The sequence below is a fragment of the Canis lupus genome, chromosome 2 (genome assembly GCF_003254725.2).
Source record: "Canis lupus dingo isolate Sandy chromosome 2, ASM325472v2, whole genome shotgun sequence".
NCBI lineage: Eukaryota > Metazoa > Chordata > Mammalia > Carnivora > Canidae > Canis > Canis lupus.
This window is the reverse complement of record NC_064244.1, coordinates 18,070,994-18,093,693: the sequence shown is the minus strand read 5'-3', so window position 1 is coordinate 18,093,693 and position 22,700 is coordinate 18,070,994. Positions and strand designations below refer to the sequence as shown.

At 36.3% G+C, this 22,700-nt stretch overlaps 1 protein-coding gene and 1 pseudogene across 1 annotated transcript in view; one reads left to right on the top strand and one right to left on the bottom strand.

Moving 5' to 3' along the window:
- ST8SIA6 (ST8 alpha-N-acetyl-neuraminide alpha-2,8-sialyltransferase 6) overlaps window positions 1-22,700 on the bottom strand; it is a 138,761-nt gene that overhangs the window by 48,608 nt on the left and 67,453 nt on the right. The window lies entirely within an intron of this gene.
- Window positions 10,578-11,058, top strand: LOC112658969 (40S ribosomal protein S24-like; annotated as a pseudogene).

Genomic DNA, 22,700 nt, shown 5'->3' with positions numbered 1-22,700 from the left:
GCACATACTTAACTACTGGAGGTGATGAAAACTACAACAGTCTGCTTAGGCAAGCACAAAGGTTTGAGATACAACCAAGAGCTGGGGCGGGGTTGAGACACAAGCTTCATATTTTACACAAAGCCACTCCTTTAAGACTGGGTGAGGTGATTGTTCCATCTATTTTACAGAAATCAACACAGAGGAATGTGTTCCACATGAAAGAACAGAAAGCCTCAGGAAAAAAAAAAAAAAAAAAAAAACCTTAATGAAATGGAGATAAGTAACTTACCTGGAAAAAAAGTTGAAAGTAATGGTCACAAAGATGCTCACAGAATTGGGGAGATGAATGGATAGACATAGCAAGAACTTCAAAAGAGAGAAAATATAAGAAAGCACTAAATAGAAGTCATGGAACTGTAGAATATAATCACTGGACTGAAAAATATCCTAGAGGGGTTCCACAACAGACCAGATGAAGCAGAACAAAGGATCATTCAACTCAGGGACAAGGCAGTGGAACTCACCCAATCAGAGCAACAAAAAGAGTAAAGAATTTTTTTTAAAAAGTGAACATAGCTTAAGCAACCTATGGCACAGCATCAAAAGGGCTACTGTTCATATCATTTGGCTCCCATAAGGAAAAGACAGAAAGGGGCAGAAGTCTTTAAAAAAAATGTTTAAAAACTTCCCTAACCCATGGAATGAAACAGACATACAGATCCAAGATGCCTAGAGATTTCCAGAAAAGAGGAACCCAAAGAAACACATATGAAGACCTATTATAAAAAAAAAAGAAGACCTATTATAATTAAAGTGTCAAAAGTGAAAGACATGGAAAGAATATTCAAAGCAGCAAGACAAGAATAACTTTCTACGTACAAGGGAACCCACATAAGACTAAGCAGATTTTTTAGCAGAAACTTCACAGACCAGAAGATGGCATGATACATTCAAAGTGCTGAAAGAAAAATAACATCCAACCAAGAATATTCTACCCTGAAGAGTTATTGTTCAGACTTGAAAAAGAGACAGAATTTTACAAAAGAGCAAAAGCCAAAGGAGTTCATCATCATTAAACTAGCCTTAAAAAAATTAAAGGGACTAAACATTGAAAAAAAGAGCATGAATTAGTAACAAGAACAAATAAAGAAGAATAAATCTCACTGGAAAGGTAAATATATAGTAAAGGGAGTAGATCAATCACTTATAAAGCTTGTATAAAAGTTAAAAGACAGAAAAATAACTACAATTACAATAATCAAAGGATCCACAATATAAAAAGATAAAAAGATGTAAAATGAGACATCAGACACATAATATATTGAGGGGGAAAAGTAACAATATTGAGCTTTACAATGGTTGTTATCAACTTAAAATAGACTTATAGAGAAATTCTTATATGTAAGCCTCATGGTAACCACAAAGCAAAAACAGAATACAGTAAATACACAAAAGAGAAAGAGAAAGGATTATAAGCATACCACTAAAGAAAGTCATCAAACCACAAAGGAAGAGGGCAAGAGAAGAAAGAAACAGAAACTATTAGGAACTTCCAGAAAATAATGAAAAAAATGGCAATAAGTACATACCTGCAATAAATACTTTAAATGTAAATGGACTAAATTCTCCAATTAAAAGACAGAGTGGCTAAATGGATAAAAGAAAAACAAGAGCTGTCTATATGCTGTCTACAAGAGACTCACTTTAGACATAAGAATGACACAGATTGAAAGTGAAAAGATGGAAAAAGGTATCCATGCAAATGTAAACCAAAAGAAAAGTGGAATAGGAATAGCTATGCTTATATCAAAGTGGGCTTTAAAACAAAGACTATAGGGATGGCTGGGTGGCTCAGTGGTTGAGCATCTGCCTTCGGCTCAGGGCATGATCCCAGGGTCCTGGGATTGAGTCTCACATTGGGGTCCTTGCAGGGAGCCTGCTCCTCCCTCTGCCTGTGTCTCTACCTGTGTCTCTGTGTCTCCCATAAATAAATAAATAAATAAATAAATAAATAAATAAATAAATCTTTTTAAAAATTAATTTAAAAAAACTAAAGACTGTAATAAAAGACAAATACGAGTATTACATAATGATAAAAGGGTGAACCCAAAAGAAGATAAAACATTTCTAATATTTATGCATCCAACATAGAATCACCTGAATATATAAAGCAAATATTAACATACTTAATGGGAGAAATAAACAGCAATACAATAATAATAGGGGTCTTTAATAACGGATAGACCATCCAGATAGAAAATCAGTAAGGAAACATCAGCCTTAAATGACACATTAGACCAGATAAACAGAAATTTAATGAACATTCCATCCAAAAGCAGCAGAATATACATTCTTCTCAAGGACATACAGAACATTTTCAAGATATATAACGTTAGGCTGAAAAACAAATCTTAATTTGATTTCTTCTTGACCCATTGGTTGTTCAGTAGCATACTGATTAATATTCCCTATTTGGGTATTTTCCAGTTTTCTTCAAGCAATTAGTATCAAGTTTTATACCATCGTGGTCAGAAAAGATGCTTGATATGATCATTTGTCTTAAATTGTTAAAACATTGATAGCTTGAAACTGGCCAAGGTGGTAGTATTTACACCACAGGCATCGGCAAATGTGACAAATCAGGGCTGCCTCTTTCCTGAGCAAGTTGTTAAATATGAATGAGTGCACAGCTGCTCCTACACTTCCCTCTAACTGGACAACCTGTTGACCTGACTCAAAACCTTTCACTACCTCTCCACCCTAGTTTCAGCTTTTGGAGGCCTGCCAAGAAGGCCAAGGGAGACCTGGCTGCCCCACCTGATTCTTCAATCAAGACTGATCCACAGTGGTCCCAAGCCCGAATGACACAAAACTATCACATTCAATCCAAATAGTAACTGCTATCTTGGAAATTAAAGGTGATTTTATCTCCACCAAGATTTTGAGCAAATGCTCAAGGAAAAAAAAAAAAGTGCATTATACTTTTACTTTGACTTCCTTGGAAAACAGAGTTGTGTTAGTTGTGTTAGTTAATTAGAGTTTGCCTTTCTATCAAGCATAAGCTAGAACATTAAACTTCTCATCCACTGCCGATTAGAATAAAGGTGCATTATAAAATATGTAGTGACTTTAAAACATCGTTTTAGTGACATGCATCCCCCAATAAATTGTAGCTGGCTCCAATTTAACTTAATATTGAAAGACATCAATCATAAGGTATCTAACTTTTCTAATAAGTTAACTATATAGAAGGGCTTCTGACTTTATAGTCACTGATATTTAAAACTAAGTCAACACATTAAAGCAGACCTACCTATTACAAAGGAAGAAATATTCCTGGCCATTTTATAATCAGAAGACAGTGATCAAGCTATTTACTTCCCAAGGTTGCTATGCTTAGGGAACCTTTTGTATGTCCACTCTAGAAATGAAGGGTTACCCTCTAAACATTACAAAGGGAAGACTAAAGAATAAAGAATATCAAAACACACATTTTTCTCTACATACTTGCCCTTTCCTACTGAAAAATAAATCACCAACCAGCTTTCTTAGAAAATTAAAATTGTGATCATGACCTGTAAAATGGGAACATGGCTGGAGTGGAAAACCATCTGAGAAGGTAAAATTCACGTATGCCACAAGTGCGGACTAATTGATGGGAGAAATGTGTCCCTGTAAACCTTTCCTGTTAAGTAAAATGCTCTAAATCACACCATAACATCATACTTTCTGCAAATTTACATTTAGGATAGTCCTCACCCCACAACCTTGAAAGACAGCTGTCTCTATGACATTACCCCATTTTTATGGATGACATAACTAAAAATTCTGAGATGATGAATAGCTTGCTCAATATTATATTGTAAGTGGATGAGCTAAGAATTAAACTCATGACTTTTGATTCACAGTCTGGCTCTCTTTCCAATGTATCACACTGCATCTCATCTATTTTCATAATGAAACTGAAATTAATCCCATCAGAAACATTTTCTGGTCCCAAGACATACAATAAATCATACTAAATAATGCAGCAAGTTATTTTCAAAAGAATAAATAAGGTCTATTTAAATAGCTATCAATAATACTCAAAATAAAATACAAATTATAAATAACATTTGAAATGACACTAAGTAAATATATTAAAATTGAAAATACTCTCCTAGAAACTGCTCTTTGGAGACAAAGACCCATACGATATGGCTAGTTTTATCTCATTAAGATAGAAATAAGGCTTTTTAAAAGCCCTACGTAACTTCTGGTTAATTCATGTAATCATTAAATACTTATTGGGTACTTATTGGGTACTTATTGGGTATTTACTAGACACCTAGAAGTAATCTTGAAGATATTAATCTATTATCCCAATTAAGCTGCTGAGATACTGATTTAGTTTCTTATAATATCACTTCATGGTGAAAGCCAGCCTTTTTGTCTAAGGGAATGTCTAAGGGAAATACCAATATTAAGTCAATAAATTTTTTTTAAAAAAAGGTTCTATTTATTTATTTGAGACAGTATGCAAGCAGGGGTAGGGACAGAGGGAGAGAGAGAATCTCAAGCAGACTCTGCTGTGCAGGTAGCGTGACACAGGGCTTGACCTCACAACCCTGAGATCATGACCTGAGCTGAAATCAAGTCAGTCACCTAACCAACTGAGCCACTTAGACACCACTAAATCAGTAGGTTTCTAACTGGTATTGTGTACAGGTTAGTTTTTTGTAGCTAGTTTCTACCAAACCCTTGAAGAGCCCAGTTCTACATGAAACCAAATGCTGCAAATCAGTATAATGTTATAAGATTTTCAGTTAATACAGCTAATCATTTTTATGGGGCAAAACTTTTAAAGAAATGGCTGATGAGGGATCCCTGGGTGGGGTTTAGTGCCTGCCTTTGGCCCAGAGCGTGATCCTGGAGACCTGGGATCAAATCCCACGTTGGGCTCCCAGTGCATGGAGCCTGCTTCTCCCTCTGCCTGTGTTTCTGCCTCTCTCTCTCTCTCTCTCTCTCTCTCTGTGTGTGTGACTATCATAAATAAAAAATTAAAAAAAAGAAATGGCTGATGAATGTATGACAACTAACAAAAAGAAGTATACAGAAGGCAGACTGAATTGAGCTATGAATAATAGAAATATATTGTACTGACATTTCATCCACTAAAATTAGAATTTAATTTACATTGTTTTCAACTCTATGTGACAGTAGCTTCTATTTAGAACACTGTGGCTATTGTCAATTGGCACAGGAGAAAGGGATCTTTAGCATTTATTCTCTCTACACTTGTCCCTCAGACAAGTTAAAATATTCTAAAACAGCCTCAGGAATTAATTCCTAAAAATGCCAATGTTCTTCTTGACAGCCCCAGTGAGATCTCCAAACTGCCATATGTGAAAAAGTCAGATATTGATTTTTTAGAAAAGAACACTTTCTCTGCCCTAGGCAATTAACTTTTGGAGTTTTGATATTAATTACATGTTTAAGACACATGCTAGGAGAGTGCCACAGTGACTGACCTTAGACAGCCAAGAGGGAGTGGGGTGTCTACAGAGGACTGGGGTGTGGTATAGGAAAAGCAACACAGATTGGTGAAGCCCATTCAAAGGCCAGTAACGATGGTACAGTAGGAAAGTTGTTAGCATCCCAAGCCTATAGGCTACTCAAAGATACAGTTGGAGGTACAGAAGCAGGCCACTGGATAGGAGTGATGGCCTCTGATAAAGGATGTATCATCCCTAAATCAAGCCCATAAAGAGCATTTGGGGGAATAAATACTCCAAATGTCCTCTCTTCCCACTTTCCACTCTCCTATAAATATTTCCCATACACTGACCCTAACCAGAAGCCAATGGTTATGAGAGTCCACCTACTGGAGCCCAAAAGTCAGCCTTGTAGAGCATGCAACAAGAATAAAAAAGAATTGAGAGTAGATCTGGAGGTTTAAAAAGGAATTTTATAGAGCAAATGAAAACTCATTCATAATGGTATTTTCAGAATTATTTGGAGGTAAGTGAATTTACATTGCTGGCCTGATTTGATATAATGCCCAAATCAAGCAGTACCTCGTAGCAAAACCAAAACCTTAATTTTCAGTGCCTCCTTCATGAACATTTGCAACATGCGAATACATCACCAGGACAGAAAGAATGAATAAAAAAAGAAGAAAGCTGCTCTTTAGGACTTTCCTATTTCCTCTCAAAACACAATCATGACTTTTCTGAAGATGAGAAAAAGGATGATCTGCTTTCTTCATTGAAAGAAATCTCCAGACATAGACAGGAATCACCAAAGATGAAAATAACAATTTAGTGATTTTATACTATCACTTTTTAGAAAGTCCCCTTTCTAAAGTCCCACATATTGCAAGGGATCTAAGAGAACCAATAAATTCAGTGTCTCCATCTCTTGAAGAGTTAACATCCTATAGTTAGAGTGAGTTACAACAGTGAAGGAGCCAGCATGGATAGGATACCTGGTAAGATTTTTAACCCCTATATGAGTGACTATTAACCTTTTGCCTTTAAATTCTTCTAACTCATATAAGTAACCACCTTGTATCTATTATATATCTCTACAGCACTTCTTTTATTTATTTTATATTTACTCAGAAATACCTATTTGGGAATCCGCTACATGTGAGGTACTATTCTGGGGACCAATAATAATAATAGTGAACAAAATGAGACTGTTTTTTAAAAAAATCTATGTTCTCAGGAAATGTGTATATAACAGAGCGTGAGACAATAAACCAAATGTATGAACTGAATTATGTTCCCCCAAATCTATATGTTGAAACCCTAACACCCAGGACCTTAGAACTGGATTGTATTTAGAGATAAAGCCTATAAATAGGGGATTAAATTGAAATGAGGTCATTAAGGTGGCCCTAATCCAATCTGACTGGTGTTCTTACCAGAAAAGGAAACATGTACATACAGAGACGCCAGTAGTGTGGCATGCATAGCAAAAAGACCACACGAGGACACAGCAAGAAGGTGGTTGTCTGCCAGCCAAGGAGAGAGGCCTCAGGAAAAATCAAACCTGATGACACCTCAATCTTGGGCTTTCAGCCACCAGAACTGTGAAAAATTTAAATTTAATTTCTGTTGTAAATTTAAGCCCCCATCTGTGATAATTTGTTATGACAGCCCTAGCAAATTAACACACCAAATAATATGTACATTAATAGCATGTTAAAGTACTATGTACAAGTGCCAGAAAAATACTGCAAGAAAGGAGAAAAAGTGTGTGAAATAGGGTTGCAATTTAGGTAGAGTAGTCAGGAAAGACTGCACTGGGAGGTAAGAGTTGGGCAGACTTGAAGAAGTGATAAGGTAAGCCAGGCACATACAGGGTTGTAGAAATGGGAAGAGCATTCTAGGCAAAAGGTATGACAAATGAAAAGGCCAGAGGAAGAGGAATGTTATGTTTGAGGAATAAGATAGACAGGGTGGCTGGAAATCACCCATGAGTCATGCAGGAATCCACTCGTGGGTAGCAAGAGGTGAGGTCAGGAAGGTAACAAGAAATCTAATGGTAGAGGCCTTGCTATTCAAGGTATAAAGACCTCAGACTAGCATCTGGCATAACATGGTTAAAACTGTTAGAAATGCAGAATCTCAGACCCTGTCCTAGACCTACAAAATCAGAAAATGTATTAAGATAAAATCCACAAGTGATTCATAGGCACATCAAAGTTTTTAACAGCTTTATTGAGGTATACAGTTGACCCTTGAACAATACAGGTTTGAGCTGTGCAGGTCCACCTACCCATGGACTTTTTTTCTTTTTTCTTTTTCTTTTTTAAAAGATTTTATTTATTTATTCATGAGAGACACACACACACACAGAGGCAGAGACACAGGCAGAGGGAGAAACAGGCTCCATGCAGGAAGCCTGACGCGGGACTTGATCCTGGGTCTCCAGGATCACACCCTGGGCTGAAGGAGGCACTAAACCGCTGAGCCACCTGGGCTGCCCAGGGCTTTTTTTCAATACAGAACAGTACTGTAAGTGTATTTTCTCTTTCTTATGATTTTCTTAATAACATTTTCTTTTGTCTAGCTTACTGTATTGTAAGAATATGGTATAAAATATATATAACATACAAAATATGTGTTAACTAAACTGTTTAGGTTATCAATAAGGCTTCTGGTCAACGGTAGTCTATTAGTGGCTAAGTCTTGGAGGAGTCAAAAGTTATACATGGATTTTCAACTGCACAGGGAGGGAGATCATTGTTCCTAATCCCATGTTGTTAAAGGGTCAACTGTAATTTATATACCACATAATTCATCCACTTAACGGGTACAAACCAATGGTTTTTAAAGAATATTCACAGATATTTACAACCATCACTACAGTCAACTTGAGAACATTTTTGTCACCTCAAAATGAAATTTGGTACACTTTGGTTATCACCCCCTGCAACTCATAAATTTTGATATATTGTGCTTTTGTTTTCATTCATCTTGAAGTATATCCTGATTTTCCTTTATATTACCTCATGGACGCAATGATAGGAGAATTGTCTAATTTCCACATATTTATGAGTTTCTCAAATTTTTCCTGAATATTGACTTCAAATTTCATTACATTGTAGTCAGATAACGTATCTTATGTTAATTCTATTCTTTTAAGTTTATTTCAGGCCTTGTTTTATAGCCTAGTATATGATTTATCCTGGAGAATGTTTTGTGTGTATTTGAGAAGAATGTACATTCTGTTGTTGGGTTGTGTATTCAGCAGAAGTCTAGTAGGTCTAGTTGGTACACAGTGTTATTCAAGTCTTCCATTTCTTTGTTGATATTCCGTTTGGTTGTTATATTCACTACTAAAAATAAGATACTGAAGTCTCCAATTATTATTGAATTATTTATTTCTCCCTTGATTTCTGTCAGTTATTGCTTTGTTATTTTGGTGCTCTGTTATTAGGTTTATAAGTATTAAGTCTTTCTGCTGAGTTTATCTTTTTAGGATTATAAAGTCTCCTTCTTTATTTCTTCTAACATTTTTTTTCTTTTAAAAGTCTACTTTTGTCTGATTATCAGTTTAGCCACTCCACATGCCATTTTTATTTATTTTTATTTTTTTTTCAGATGCCATTTTTAAAACAAAGGGTAAAATAGCAAAGGAAAGTCTAACTAACTACATCAGTAATAACCCATTCACATTTAATGCTATTACTTAGTTAAACTTACATCTGTCATTTCACTCTTTGTTTTTATGTTTCATGTATTCTTTGTTCTTCTACTTCTTCTTTACAGAATTCTTCTGCCTTAAGTGAATATTTTATAGAGTAGCATTTTAGTAAGTTTTAACTTTATCTCTTAGTGGTTGCACTAAGGCTTCCCATACATGTCTTACTTTGTCAGAATTAGTTTCCAATTTATACTACCTTAACTGCACAGATATGGAAAATATTACTTACAGCTTATAGCTCTATTCCCTTTCCCCCACTTTTGTGGAAATTTTGTTATAAATATTATATCTATTCATGTTATATACCCACCTACACATTGTTATAATTATTACTTTACCATCTGTAATCATTTCCTTGGCCCAATTACAGCTTTGTTCCCCCACACACCTCCTTTGTGGTGTTATTGGCAAATATATTACATGTCTGTGTGAGAAATGCTTTTAAGGGCTTTGTGGGCTACTGTAATAATTTTACCTTTACTTCTCAGTGAAATGGGAAGACACTGAGATAGAAAAGTGACTTGATCTGACTTACATTTTAAAAAGGTTTCTTCTGTATACTTGTTGAGAATAGCCTCTTAGGAAAAGAGAGAGACCAATTAAGAGAATTGCCACAATTCGAGAGTAGAATAAAGATGGCTTGGACAAGGGTGGAATTGGTACAATTAGCAAGAAGAAATAATCAGCTTCTAAAAATGATCTGAAGATAGCCAGTAGATTTAATATCAGACAATGATATGGATAAAAAGAGAGGACTCAAGAATAACTTGGAGCATCTAGGCCTGAGCACTGGAAGAATAGATGTGGCATTAATGGAAGCTGGGAAAAGTGCTGGAGTACCAAGCACTTCCCTTTAGGAGAAAGTCCAGGAGATCTTGCAGGATGTGTAAGGTTTGAGATGCCTTATAGACATCCCAGGAAAGTGTTGATGGGACAAAGGAACATTCAAATCTGGGAAGAGGTTCAGGCAGGAAATACAAATTTGGAAATCATCAGTATGTATGTGGTATTTTAATCCAAGAGACTAAATGTGGTCCTTGAGGACTGAGCATGAAGAGAAATGAGGCCTAAGGACTGAGTTCTGGGGCACTCCAGCCTCAAAAGTGAGAGATGAGGAATCTGCAAAGAAGAATGAGAAGACAGTGTATTCTAACTTTCTTAACATACTGTGAGCTGCTAAAAAGAAATAATTTATCATGTTTATTGTGGAAGAGTTCTCAACTACACATACTTTGAAAATACGCATTTCCAGGTTGAAAATAACTGTCACTGTACCTGTCCCAGTGTTGAGACAAAGAATCTGCTGTGTGTTTTTGAAACTGAAGTCTAATATATAATTAGAACATAGAAACACCCAAAGGCTCTTTTCCTCCCCGGCTGCTTGAAGCTCAGCCGCCATCATGAACCACACAGTAACTATCCAGACCAGGAAGTTCATGACCAACTGACTACTTCAGCGGAAACAGATGGTCATTGATGTTCTTCATCCCGGGAAGGCAACAGTACCTAAGACAGAAATTCAGGAAAAACTAGCCAAAATGTACAAGACCACACCAAATGCCATATTTGTATTTGGCTTCAGAACCCATTTTGGTGGTGGCTAGACAACTAGCTTTGCATGACTTAGGATTCCTGGGATTACACAAAGAAAAGTGAACCCAAACAGACTTGCAAGACATGGCCTATATGAGAAGAAAAAGACTTCAAGAAAACAGCGCAAAGAACGCAAAAACAGAATGGAGAAAGTCAGGGGGACTGCCAAAGCCAACACTGGTGCTGGCAAAAAGTGAGCTGGAGATTGGACAACAGAAGGAGCAAAGATTCTGCAGTGGCTTTATCTGTGGTGATTGTGCAGATTTTTCATGAGAGGATTAATAAACTAAGAACATTAATGTGAAAAAAAACACCCAAAGGTTTCAGATATTAATTCTGAACTATGCCAATAATTACTCATTGGCCATGATCTTACCAAAAGAAGGCAGTCTGATCCCAAACTTGCAATTATGGTCCCTGCTGTGCAAGATAATGCCACATTAAGACTATTTACATTTCAGAAGCTTAAGTAAAATAAGTATCCCAAAGTGAAGAAAGTACATAGTATTTTTTTCAAGATGGATTGCTTTTGAAGAGATGCTAATTATAAAGTCAAATGTTCTGTATATTAGAAAGTCTTATATTTGTGACTGTTAATCCTGCTCTCATTAAGAGTAGTACCATAGAACTGGCACAAAAACAGACACATAGATCAATGGAACAGAATAGAGAATCCAGAAGTGGACCCTCAACTTTATGGTCAACTAATATTCATCAAAGGAGGAAAAGACTATCCACTGGAAGAAAGACAGTCTCTTCAATAAATGGTGCTTGGAAAACTGGACATCCACATGCAGAAGAATGAAACTAGACCATTCTCTTGCACCATACACAAAGATAAACTCAAAATGGATGAAAGATCTTTTTTTCCCTTTTTTTAATAAATTAATTTTTTATTGGTGTTCAATTTACCAACATACAGAATAACACCCAGTGCTCATCCCGTCAAGTGCCCCCCTCAGTGCCCGTCACCCATTCACCCCCACCCCCCGCCCTCCTCCCCTTCCACCACCCCTAGTTCGTTTCCCAGAGTTAGGAGTCTTTATGTTCTGTCTCCCTTTCTGATATTTCCCACACATTTCTTCTCCCTTCCCTTATATTCCCTTTCACTATTATTTATATTCCCCAAATGAATGAGAACATACACTGTTTGTCCTTCTCCAATTGACTTACTTCACTCAGCATAATACCCTCCAGTTCCATCCACGTTGAAGCAAATGGTGGGTATTTGTGATGAATGGATGAAAGATCTAAATGTGAGACAAGATTCCATCAAAATCCTAGAGGAGAACACAGGCAACACCTTTTTTGAACTTGGCCGCAGTAACTTCTTGCAAGATACATCCACGAAGGCAAGAGAAACAAAAGCAAAAATGAACTATTGGGACTTCATCAAGATAAGAAGCTTTTGCACAGCAAAAGATACAGTCAACAAAACTAAAAGACAACCTACAGAATGGGAGAAGATATTTACAAATGACGTATCAGATAAAGGGCTAGTTTCCAAGATCTATAAAGAACTGATTAAACTCAACACCAAAGAAACAAACAATCCAATCATGAAATGGGCAAAAGACATGAACAGAAATCTCACAGAGGAATACAGAGACATGGTCAACATGCACATGAGAAAATGCTCTGCATCACTTGCCATCAGGGAAATACAAATCAAAACCACAATGAGATACCACCTCACACCAGTGAGAATGGGGAAAATTAACAAGGCAGGAAACCACAAATGTTGGAGAGGATGCGGAGAAAAGGGAACCCTCTTGCACTGTTGGTGGGAATGTGAACTGGTGCAGCCACTCTGGAAAACTGTGTGGAGGTTCCTCAAAGAGTTAAAAATCGATCTGCCCTATGACCCAGCAATTGCACTGCTGGGGATTTACCCCAAAGATAGAGATGCAATGAAATGCCGGGACACCTGCACCCCGATGTTTATAGCAGCAATGTCCGCAATAGCCAAACTGTGGAAGGAGCCTCGGTGTCCATCGAAAGATGAATAGATAAAGAAGATGTGGTCTATGTATACAATGGAATATTACTCAGCCATCAGAAACGACAAATACCCACCATTTGCTTCGACATGGATGGAACTGGAGGGTATTATGTTGAGTGAAATAAGTCAATTGGAGTAGGACAAACATTATATGTTCTCATTCATTTGGGGAATATAAAAAATAGTGAAAGGGAATAAAGGGAAAAGGAGAAAAAATGAATGAGAAATATCAAGGAGGGAGACAGGACATGAGAGACTCCTAACTCTGGGAAACGAACTAGGGGTGGTGGAAGGGGAGGTGGGTGGGGGGTGGGGATGACTGGGTGACGGGCACTGAGGGGGGCACTTGATGGGATGAGCACTGGGTGTTATTCTATATGTTGGCAAATTGAACACCAATAAAAAATAAATTTATAAAAAAAAGAGTAGTACCATAGAGTACTAAAAACAAAATAGTCAGAATTTTACCCAAATCCTAGTTCTGCCATTTGTAACTGTCTGATGTTCTATAAGCCATTTAAACCCTCTGGGCTCATTTCTTTCACTTGTGTAATTAGAATAATGAAACTTAACCTGAAAAAATACTGCAGGACTATAGATGCATTTAAATTATCTTACATATGGAAGGCTCACAAAAGTCGTAGTTGTTAAATTACCACTATTTAATAACTTTGGCAATAATATCCTTATGATAAAAACACAATAATGCAAAGGATTATGAATTGAATAATACATTAATTATCTATGGATATATAATAAATTGCTCCCAAAACTTAACTTAAAAATATAATCAACATTTATTATTAAATAGGTTCTGAAGATCGACAGCTTATCTGAGTGGTTTTGGCCCAGCAGTCCTCATTAAGCTGCAAAGTCAAGAATTTGGTCAGGGCTGAAGGATCAACTTCTAAGAAGGCTCAGTCACATGACTGACAAGCTGGTGCTAGCTATTGGCAGACCTTAGTTCCTTGTCACAGGGACCTCTCCACAGCCCCATGACTCGGTAGCTGGCTTCCCTCAGAGCAAACAATCTTAGATGGTAAGACAGAGCTATCAAATTCTTTTATGACCTGTCCTTGAAACTCAGACTTTGTTATTTCTGCAGTACTGTTATACTGCTAACTGGTTACACATGGCGGTCCCCCCTCCAGGGAGGTAGGGGAAAGTGGGTGGATACCAGGAGAGAATCACTGGGCATCATCTTGGGATCTGGCTACTGTGAATAGTAAATAAACCATAGTTTTAGCATTACTTGCTCTATTTTTGAAAATGCTGGGCGAAAGTAACAGATACACTTTCTTTCTCTGTGCCACTTCTAAAATAAAAAATAATCTCAATTATTTCTTAATGCCTGTAAGTAAGTTTGATTATTTTTATTGTTCATTGTCTTTCTATTAAAGGTTTTTTCAAATGACTAGTTATTTGAGCAAGTGTAACGAAGCCCTCTGATGTGAATACATAACCAACATTGTAGCATAACTAGAAAGTCAGCATTTTGATTTTCCTCTGAGGGCAAATTCAGCTTTGTTTCCACTGATAAATACTTACAATAAAACACCACACTATATCAATCTTAAGCACTGCAAAAAAGATTTACTAAGCAACTCTTACCAAATATTAATTAAAGAATTCAGATTAGGATTATGCTAATTCTTTTCCAATATCAACTACCCCTCCCCCCCCAAGAAAAACCACACACATTTTCCCACCCTTTCATTAACTGGTTGCCTAACATTAAACAAGTCATTGTCCCATTGCTTAATCTTTAAACTGAGGCAACAGATTTTGTAGGAAAATAAAAGTCATACATGCTTCTGATAAGTACAGAAAAAAAGTATACAGATTTGAAGAATTTGAGACTATTCCTTCAATTCCTGAAACTGTATGATTATTATTTCTTTTTTTTAATTTTTTTTTAATTTTTATTTATTTATGATAGTCACAGAGAGAGAGAGAGAGAGAGAGGCGCAGAGACACAGGCAGAGGGAGAAGCAGACTCCATGCACCGGGAGCCTGATGTGGGATTTGATCCCGAGTCTCCAGGATCGCGCCCTGGGCCAAAGGCAGGCGCCAAACCGCTGCGCCACCCAGGGATCCCTGATTATTATTTCTTATATACTCTCTGGAGCATAGAATGATGGTTAAATCACCTTTTAATACATCTGGCATAATTGTTTGGCTTAAATGCAAAGAAAGTTTCACCGACCTCTTTCATAGCCTCAATATTAATTCATCTGTCTCAACTTCAAATTTTTTATCAACAAACTTAGCACTGTTTTAGTTACCAAGAGAAATTTCCTAAGATATTAAAGAAGGTATCATGTTGGTACAAGTGGCTGTTTTGTGTTAACTTCTTTCTGATCTTTATACCAAGGAAAGAAAAAAGTGCTAGATTTTGGAGCCCTTACATCTGATCTGAAAAGGCAAGTTAAAGGGTCAGAGGTAAAAAGAAACAAAAGTAAAAAAAAAAAAAAAAAAAAGAAACAAAAGTGTGAATATCATTTTAAGAAGCAATGAAAACACCACAGATTTAAAGCCGAATAGAAACCAGTCATATATCATCCTATGCCAAGAAAATCTTGTACATGACCAAAAATCATTTTTCCTGATAGACAACTTGAAACTTAGGAATACTTGCTTTGTTAGCAGGCTGTCAAGTGATATGCTCACATTCGGGTTTTTTGAGGTTTGATCTGCCATAATTTATACCTCTTCTTTTCAAACTGCATTCAGGTCATGTTGTACTCTCCAACATAATAAATAGTGAAGAACATTTGGGGCCAGTCTTCAACTCACTTTGCCTTTCACCCTCCAAAATGGTGCATTCTAACTAGCATCTTGATGGTGTCCCACCGAGATGATACCTTTCAGAAAATTCTATTGTTGTCAGTTATTTTAAATGATACCGCATGAAATAGCTCACCAAACATACACACTCACCAAATAGTGTAGGGTGTAAGCCACACTTAGTCTATGCAAGGACGTGTTGTTCCAAATCTTAATTCTGAGAATTTGGATCTTAGCCTCCAAAAAAGCTCTGAATACAAGTGAATATTTCATGATTCAGTGATGGAACAGGAAGTTATAGGGCAATGGCTTACATTGCCCTATTCCTAAAAAGATCTCTAAATCTCTCATTTCAATATAGACACTATATAAACTACTAAAGTGTTCAAAAGATTAAGAGACTGCTGTTGTTTAAAAAAAATGTTTTCTTTTACGTTTAAGAAATACCTTGGAGGCCGAGAGTCAATAGAATAAGAATAATAGAGCTATTTAATATATATGTTGCAGAAACATCTGGTTGATCACCACTGATTGGTGTTTCCTTTCTATATTATATAGTTGGTGCCACAAGCAGTTTCCCATCCAGGTACTACAGTCCCTGATGCCTACCACATGCCAACTCCACTCACTGGTCAAAACTAGTTGCATGACCCCAAACATGGAGGTGGCCCCAGTTCCAGCCAATAAGATGTGACTAGAAGTGACGTCTGTCCCCTCCAAGTCATGAGTGCTTTCTCCACAGTGTCTTCTTCAACAGCAAGCCCGGGACCGTCTACTGAAGATGACTACATCATGAGACGGAAGGAGCCAGGATCCCTGAATCAATACTCAAAGGAAAGTTGCCTGATCAAGGAGGAGTATCTATATTGAACACTGTATAAAAGAGAATAAAATTGTGTGCTGCAATGTTACTTTTTGGGAGATTTTGTTAGAACAGTTCATCTACCCTAACTGGAGGAAACTAAACAAATATAAAGGTACATTTTCTTGAGATGCAGGATCATCTGACAAAATGGAAGCACAAGAGAAAAAAAAGGTATAGCAACAGAGTCAGAAGTGCTCGAGAGGGAGAAAAATGAGTTCATTTCTTGAATCAGCTGCTCTCAAGTTTCTACTTTTTGAAAAATCAATTCGTTTGTCTGAAGCACTGTAGACTAAGATGGAAAGCTTAGATATTCATAAAAAATCATTTTTTTTCTAAAAATATAAGCAGAAAACATTACATATAATCTTGCTATACTGAAAAACAGGCAAAGTAGCACTGATAAGATAGTTACATGGCATTTTTAATACAGTATAATTTTTACCTAGAAAATAACGTGATGAGAAGGACTAAGCTGGAGAAACCCATAGAAATAGTCAAGGGCAAAGGATTAGGGAAGGAAAAATGGGGAGAACTAGAGATTCAAATAAAGAGAAAGAGAAAACTATTGGTTTCAAAAAGAGTTGAAGTTTATGTATCTGTGGCTAATTTTTTAAGAGCTAGAAATTAAAGGTGGTATGCAAAATGATTTGAAGACCTAAGAAATGTACTCATTCATTCATTCACCAAATATTTACTGAGCAACTACTATGTGCCAAGGCCTGTGACAGGTGCTAAAAACAAAACCCTGAACAAGCTCTCTAGAGTTCAGTCTTTTTTTTTTTATTGAGGTGTATAATTGACATACCATATTATGTCAGTTTCAGGTGTACAATGTAGTGATTCAACACTTGCATACACTGAGAAATGATCACCACAGTAAGTCTAGATACCATCAATCACTAACGTTGATATAATATTATTTGCTGTATTCTCCATGCCATACACTATACCCTGTATCTTATTTATTTTACAATTGAAACTTTATAACTCTTGACCCCTTCACCCATTTCAACCACTCTCCTAAGCCCCCTCCCCTCTGCCAACTGCCAATCTGTTCTGTATCTATGACTCTGGGTCTTCTTGTTTTGTTTTTCACATACAAGTGAAATCATGTGGTATTTGTCTTTGTCTGACTTATTTTAGAGCGTAATACTCTCAAGGCCCACCCATGTTGTTGCAAATGGCAACATTTCATTCCTTTTTATGGCGGGGGCGGGGGTGCACACACAGGCATGTGTGTGTGTGTGTGTGTGTGTGTGTGCCTGTGCAACACATCTTTATCTATTCATCCACTGATGGACACTTAGGTTGTTTTCATGTCTTGCCTATTAGAAATAACGGTGTAAAGCATATAGGGGTGCATGTATCTTTTAGAATTAGTGTTTTCATTTTCTTCAGATACATATCCAATAGTGTAATTGCTGGATCATATGGTAGTTCCATTTTTCACTTTTTGAGGACTCTCTATACTGTTTTCCATAGTGGCTGGACCAATATACATTCCCATCAACAGTACACAAGGGTTCCCTTTTCTACATATCCTGGCCAATGCTTCGTTCTTGTCTAGATCTGTCAGATATGATGTGATATCTCATTGTGGCTTTGATTTGTATTTTTCTGATTAGCGATGTTGAACATCTTTTCCTTTACCCATTAGCCATCTATCTGTCTTTTTTGGAAAAATGTCTATTCAGATCCTCTGCTCATTTTTAAACTGGATTTTTGTTGTTTTTGTTGTTGTTGTTGTTGTTATTGAGCTGTATGAGTTCTTTATCTAGTTTGGATGTTAACCTTATTGTATTTGCAAATATCTTCTCCCATCCAATAGGTTGCCTTTCTATTTTTCTGAGGATTTCCTTTCCTATACAGAAGCTTAACGTAGTCCCATTTGTTTATTTTTACTTTTGTTTTCCTTGCTTTTAGAGTCAGATCCAAACAAACACTGCAAAGACTAATTTCAAAGAGCTTACTATTTGTTTTCCTATAAGAGTTTTGTGGTTTCAGGTCTTATATTCAAAACTTCAATCCATCTGAGTTTTTGTGTATGGTGTAAGATAGTATCCAGCTTCATTCTTACATGTAAGCTGTCCAGGTTTTCTCAACACCATTTGCTGAAGAGAGAGTCCTTTCCACATTTTATATTCTTCCTTCTTTGTGGATATCAATTGACTATATACATGGATTTATTTCTGAGCTCTGTATTCTATTCCATTGATCTATATGTGTTTTTATGCCAAAACCATAATGTTTTAATTTCTAAAGCTCTGTAGTAAAGTTTGAAATCAGAGAGCATGATGCCTCTGGATTTGTTATTCTTTCCCTAGATTGTTTTCACTATTTGGGGTCTTTTGTATTTCCATATGAATTCTAGAATTATTTGTGCCAGTTCTGTGAAAAATGCCTTTGGAACCTTGATAAAGATTACGAAGACTCCATACATTGCTTTGGGTAGTATGGACATTTTAAAAAGTAACTCTTCCAATCTAGGGACACAAAATATCTTCCCACTTATGATTGTTCATCATTAGTGTATAGAAACACAACATATTTTTTTGTAGTTAATCTTGTATCCTGCAACTTTACTGGATTTGTTTTTTAGTTCTTTTTTGTTGTTGTTATTGTTGTTTTTGTTTTTTAGTTCTAATGATTTTTTGGTGAAGTCCTTAGGGTTTTCTATATCTAGTATTGTGTCATCTGCAAACAGTGAGTTTAATTACTCAGTTAACTGAGTAATTCGGTTTTATTTTCTGCAGTAACAAACATGTAGGGCCCGTTCTTCCTACAACAGGGAAAGAACTAAGAACTCAAGGGCACTAGGAGGCACCCGGGGCCCATTCTGGGGGAAAAACGTGCGTCCCTGATAATCGATGGGCAATGACGGCAGGTACCGACGGCCTGTGCCCTGCCTGCTGGGGGTGCCTTCTATTATTTAGATGCCTTCTATTTATTTTTCTTGCCTAACTGTTATGGCTAGAACTCCCAATACTATGCTGAATAGAAGTGGGGAGAGTGGGCATCCTTGTCTTCTTACTGATCTTACAGGAAAATCTTTCAGGTTTTCACCCCTGAGTATGATAATAGCTATGGGCTTGTTATATATGGCCTTTGTTATGCTGAGGTACATTCTTTCTATACCCTCTCTGCTAGGAGTTTTTAACATAAACGGATGTTGAGTTTTGTCCAAAGTTTACCTAACATTTATTGAGATAGTATGTGATTTTTATTGTTCATTTTATTAATGTAATATATCACATTGATTGATTTGCAGGTGTTGAACCATTCTTGCATCCTAGGAATAAATCCTACTTGACCATGGTGTATAATCCTCTTAATGTATTTCTGAATTTAGTTTGCTAATATTTTGTTGAGGATTTCTGCATCCAAGTTCATCAGGGATGTTGCCTGTAACTTTCTTTTTTTTGTTTTGTTTTGTTTTGTTTTGGGGTTGTCCTTGCCTAGTCTGGTATTAAGGTCTCATAAGATGAGTTTGGAAGTATTTCCTCGTCCTTGTTTTTTTGGAAGAGTCTGAGAAGGATAGTATTTTTTTAAAGGTTTTATTTATTTATTTAGAGAGAGAGATGCAGAGACACAGGCAGAGGGAGAAGCAGGCTCCACGCAGGGAGCCCAACGCGGGACTCGATCCTGGGTCTCCAGAATCACACCCCGGGCTGCAGGCAGCGCTAAACCGCTGCACCACCAGGGCTGCCCTGAGAAGGATAGTATTAAATCTTTAAATGTTTGGTAGAATTCACCAGTGAAGCTGTCTGGTCCTGGATTTGTGTTACTAGGTTTTTGATTACTGATTCATTCTCCTTACTAGTGACTGGTGTATTCAGATTTTCTATTTTGTCATTATGCATTCTTGGAAGAATGTAAGCTTCTAGGAATTTATCCATTTCTTCTAGATTTCTGCGTTTTTTTTTTGTTTTATTTTATTTTATTTTTTTGCATATAATCATTCATAGTAGTCTCTTAAGATCCTGTGTATTTCTCTGGTATCAGTTGTAACTTCTTTTTAATTTCTGATTCTATTAGAGCCTTCTCTCTGTTCTTGATAAGACTATGTAAAGATTGGTCTTTTTTATCTTTTCAAAGAACCATCTCTTAGTTTGCGATCTCTTCTAATGCCTTTTTAGTTTCTATTTATTTCCAGTTCAATCTTTAATTATTTCCATCCTTCTATTAATTTCGGCCTTCATTTGTTCTTCTTTTTCTAGTTCCTTTCCATGTAAAGTTCAATTGTTTATTTGAAATTTCTCTTTTCTTGAGGTAGACCTATTTTGCTATGAACTTCCCTCTTAGAATCACTTTTGCTGCATCCCGTAGATTTTGGTATGTCATATTTCTGCCTTTGATTCCAGGTATTTTTTAAATTTCTTCTTTGATTTCTTCTATTACCCGATGGTTGTTTAGTAACATGAATATCTCCATGTATTTGTAGTTTTTGCAGCTTTCTTCTTATAATTGATTCCTAGTTTCATACAACTGTGGTTGGAAAAGATGCTTGGTGTTATTTCAATCTTCTTGAGTTTATTGAGACCTGTTTTGTGTCCTAACATGTAATGTATCCTGGAGAATGTGCCCAGTGCATCTAAGAAGAATGTGTATATTGCTAGTTTGGGATGGGATGTTCTGTATACACCTGTTATGTTCATCTAGTGTAATGTGCCATTCAAGACCACTGTTTCCGATTTTCTGTCTGGATGATCTATCCATCGATGTAAACGGGGTGAAGTTCCATATTATTATTGCATTACTGTTAATTTCACCATTTAGGTTAATATTTGCCTTATATATTTGGTGCTCCGACGTTGAGTGTATATATATCTTCTTCCCAGACTGACCTGTTAGCATTATGCAGTTCCTTTGTTTTTTATTAGTCTTTGTTATAAAGTCTACTTTATCTGATATGAATATAGCTATACTAGATTTCATTTCCATTTGAAGGAAATATCTTTTTCCATTTATTCACTTTAAGCCTATGTGTGTCCTTTTCTCAGAAGTGAGTCTCTTGTAGGCACTCTATACATGCATCTTTTTTTTCTTATCCTTTCAGCCACTCTATGTCTTTTGAATGGTGAATTTAAACCACTTACATTTAAATTATTGGTAGATTGTACCAATTATTGTACCTAGGTTGTACCTAATTATTGGTAGGTTGTACTTATTTATTTTGTTCACTGTCTTCTGGTTGTTTTTGTGGTTCCTCTCTGTTCCTTTCTTCTTCTCTTTCTCTCTTCCCCTCTGGTTTTATGACTTTCTTTAGTGTTACATTTAAATTCCTTTCTTATTTTCTCTTATATATTTACTATAATTTTTGCTTTGTGATTACCATTAGGTTCGTATATAATATCTTATGTATATATCATCTTATGTGTTTTATTTTTATTTTTTTTTTAATTTTTTTTATTTATTTATGATAGTCACACAAAGAGAGAGAGAGAGAGAGAGGCAGAGACACAGGCAGAGGGAGAAGCAGGCTCCATGCACCGGGAGCCCGACGTGGGATTCGATCCTGGGTCTCCAGGATCGTGCCCCGGGCCAAAGGCAGGCGCTAAACCGCTGCGCCACCCAGGGATCCCATCATCTTATGTGTTTTAAACTTGATAACAATTTAAATTTGAACACATTCTAAAACTCTATATTTTTTAATCACCATGTTTCATGTTTTTGATGTCACATTTTACTTATTTCATGTAGCCCTTAACTAATTATTGTAGTTTTACTTAATTTTTACTACATTTATCTTTTAATCTTCATTGTAGTTTTCTAGGTGATTAACACACTACTTTACTGTGTATTTACTTTTTCCAGTGAGATTTTTACTTCCATGTTTTCTTGTTATTAATTAGTGCCATTACTTTTTAGTGTCAAAGTCCCTTTAATATTTCTTGCAAGGCCACTTTAATAGTAGTATGACTTTAGCTCCTGTGTTCTAGAAAACTCTACCTCTCCTTCAATTCTGAATGATAACCTTGTTGGGTAGAGTATTTTTGGTTGGAAGATTTTTCTTTCCTATCAGCACTTTTAATATGTCATGCCACTCCCATCTTGCCTGGCAAAACTTCTGCTGAGAAATCTGTTGATAGCCTAATGGCGTTTCCCTTGTATGTAACAATGGGAAATTGCTTTTTCTTTTGCTTCTTTTAAGATTTTGTCTTTAACTTTTGACATTTTAATTATAATGTGTCTTGGTGTGGATCTCTTTGGACTTACCTTGTTTTGTAATTTCTGTATTCTTAAACCTAGATGTCTGTTTCCTTCACCAGGTTAGGA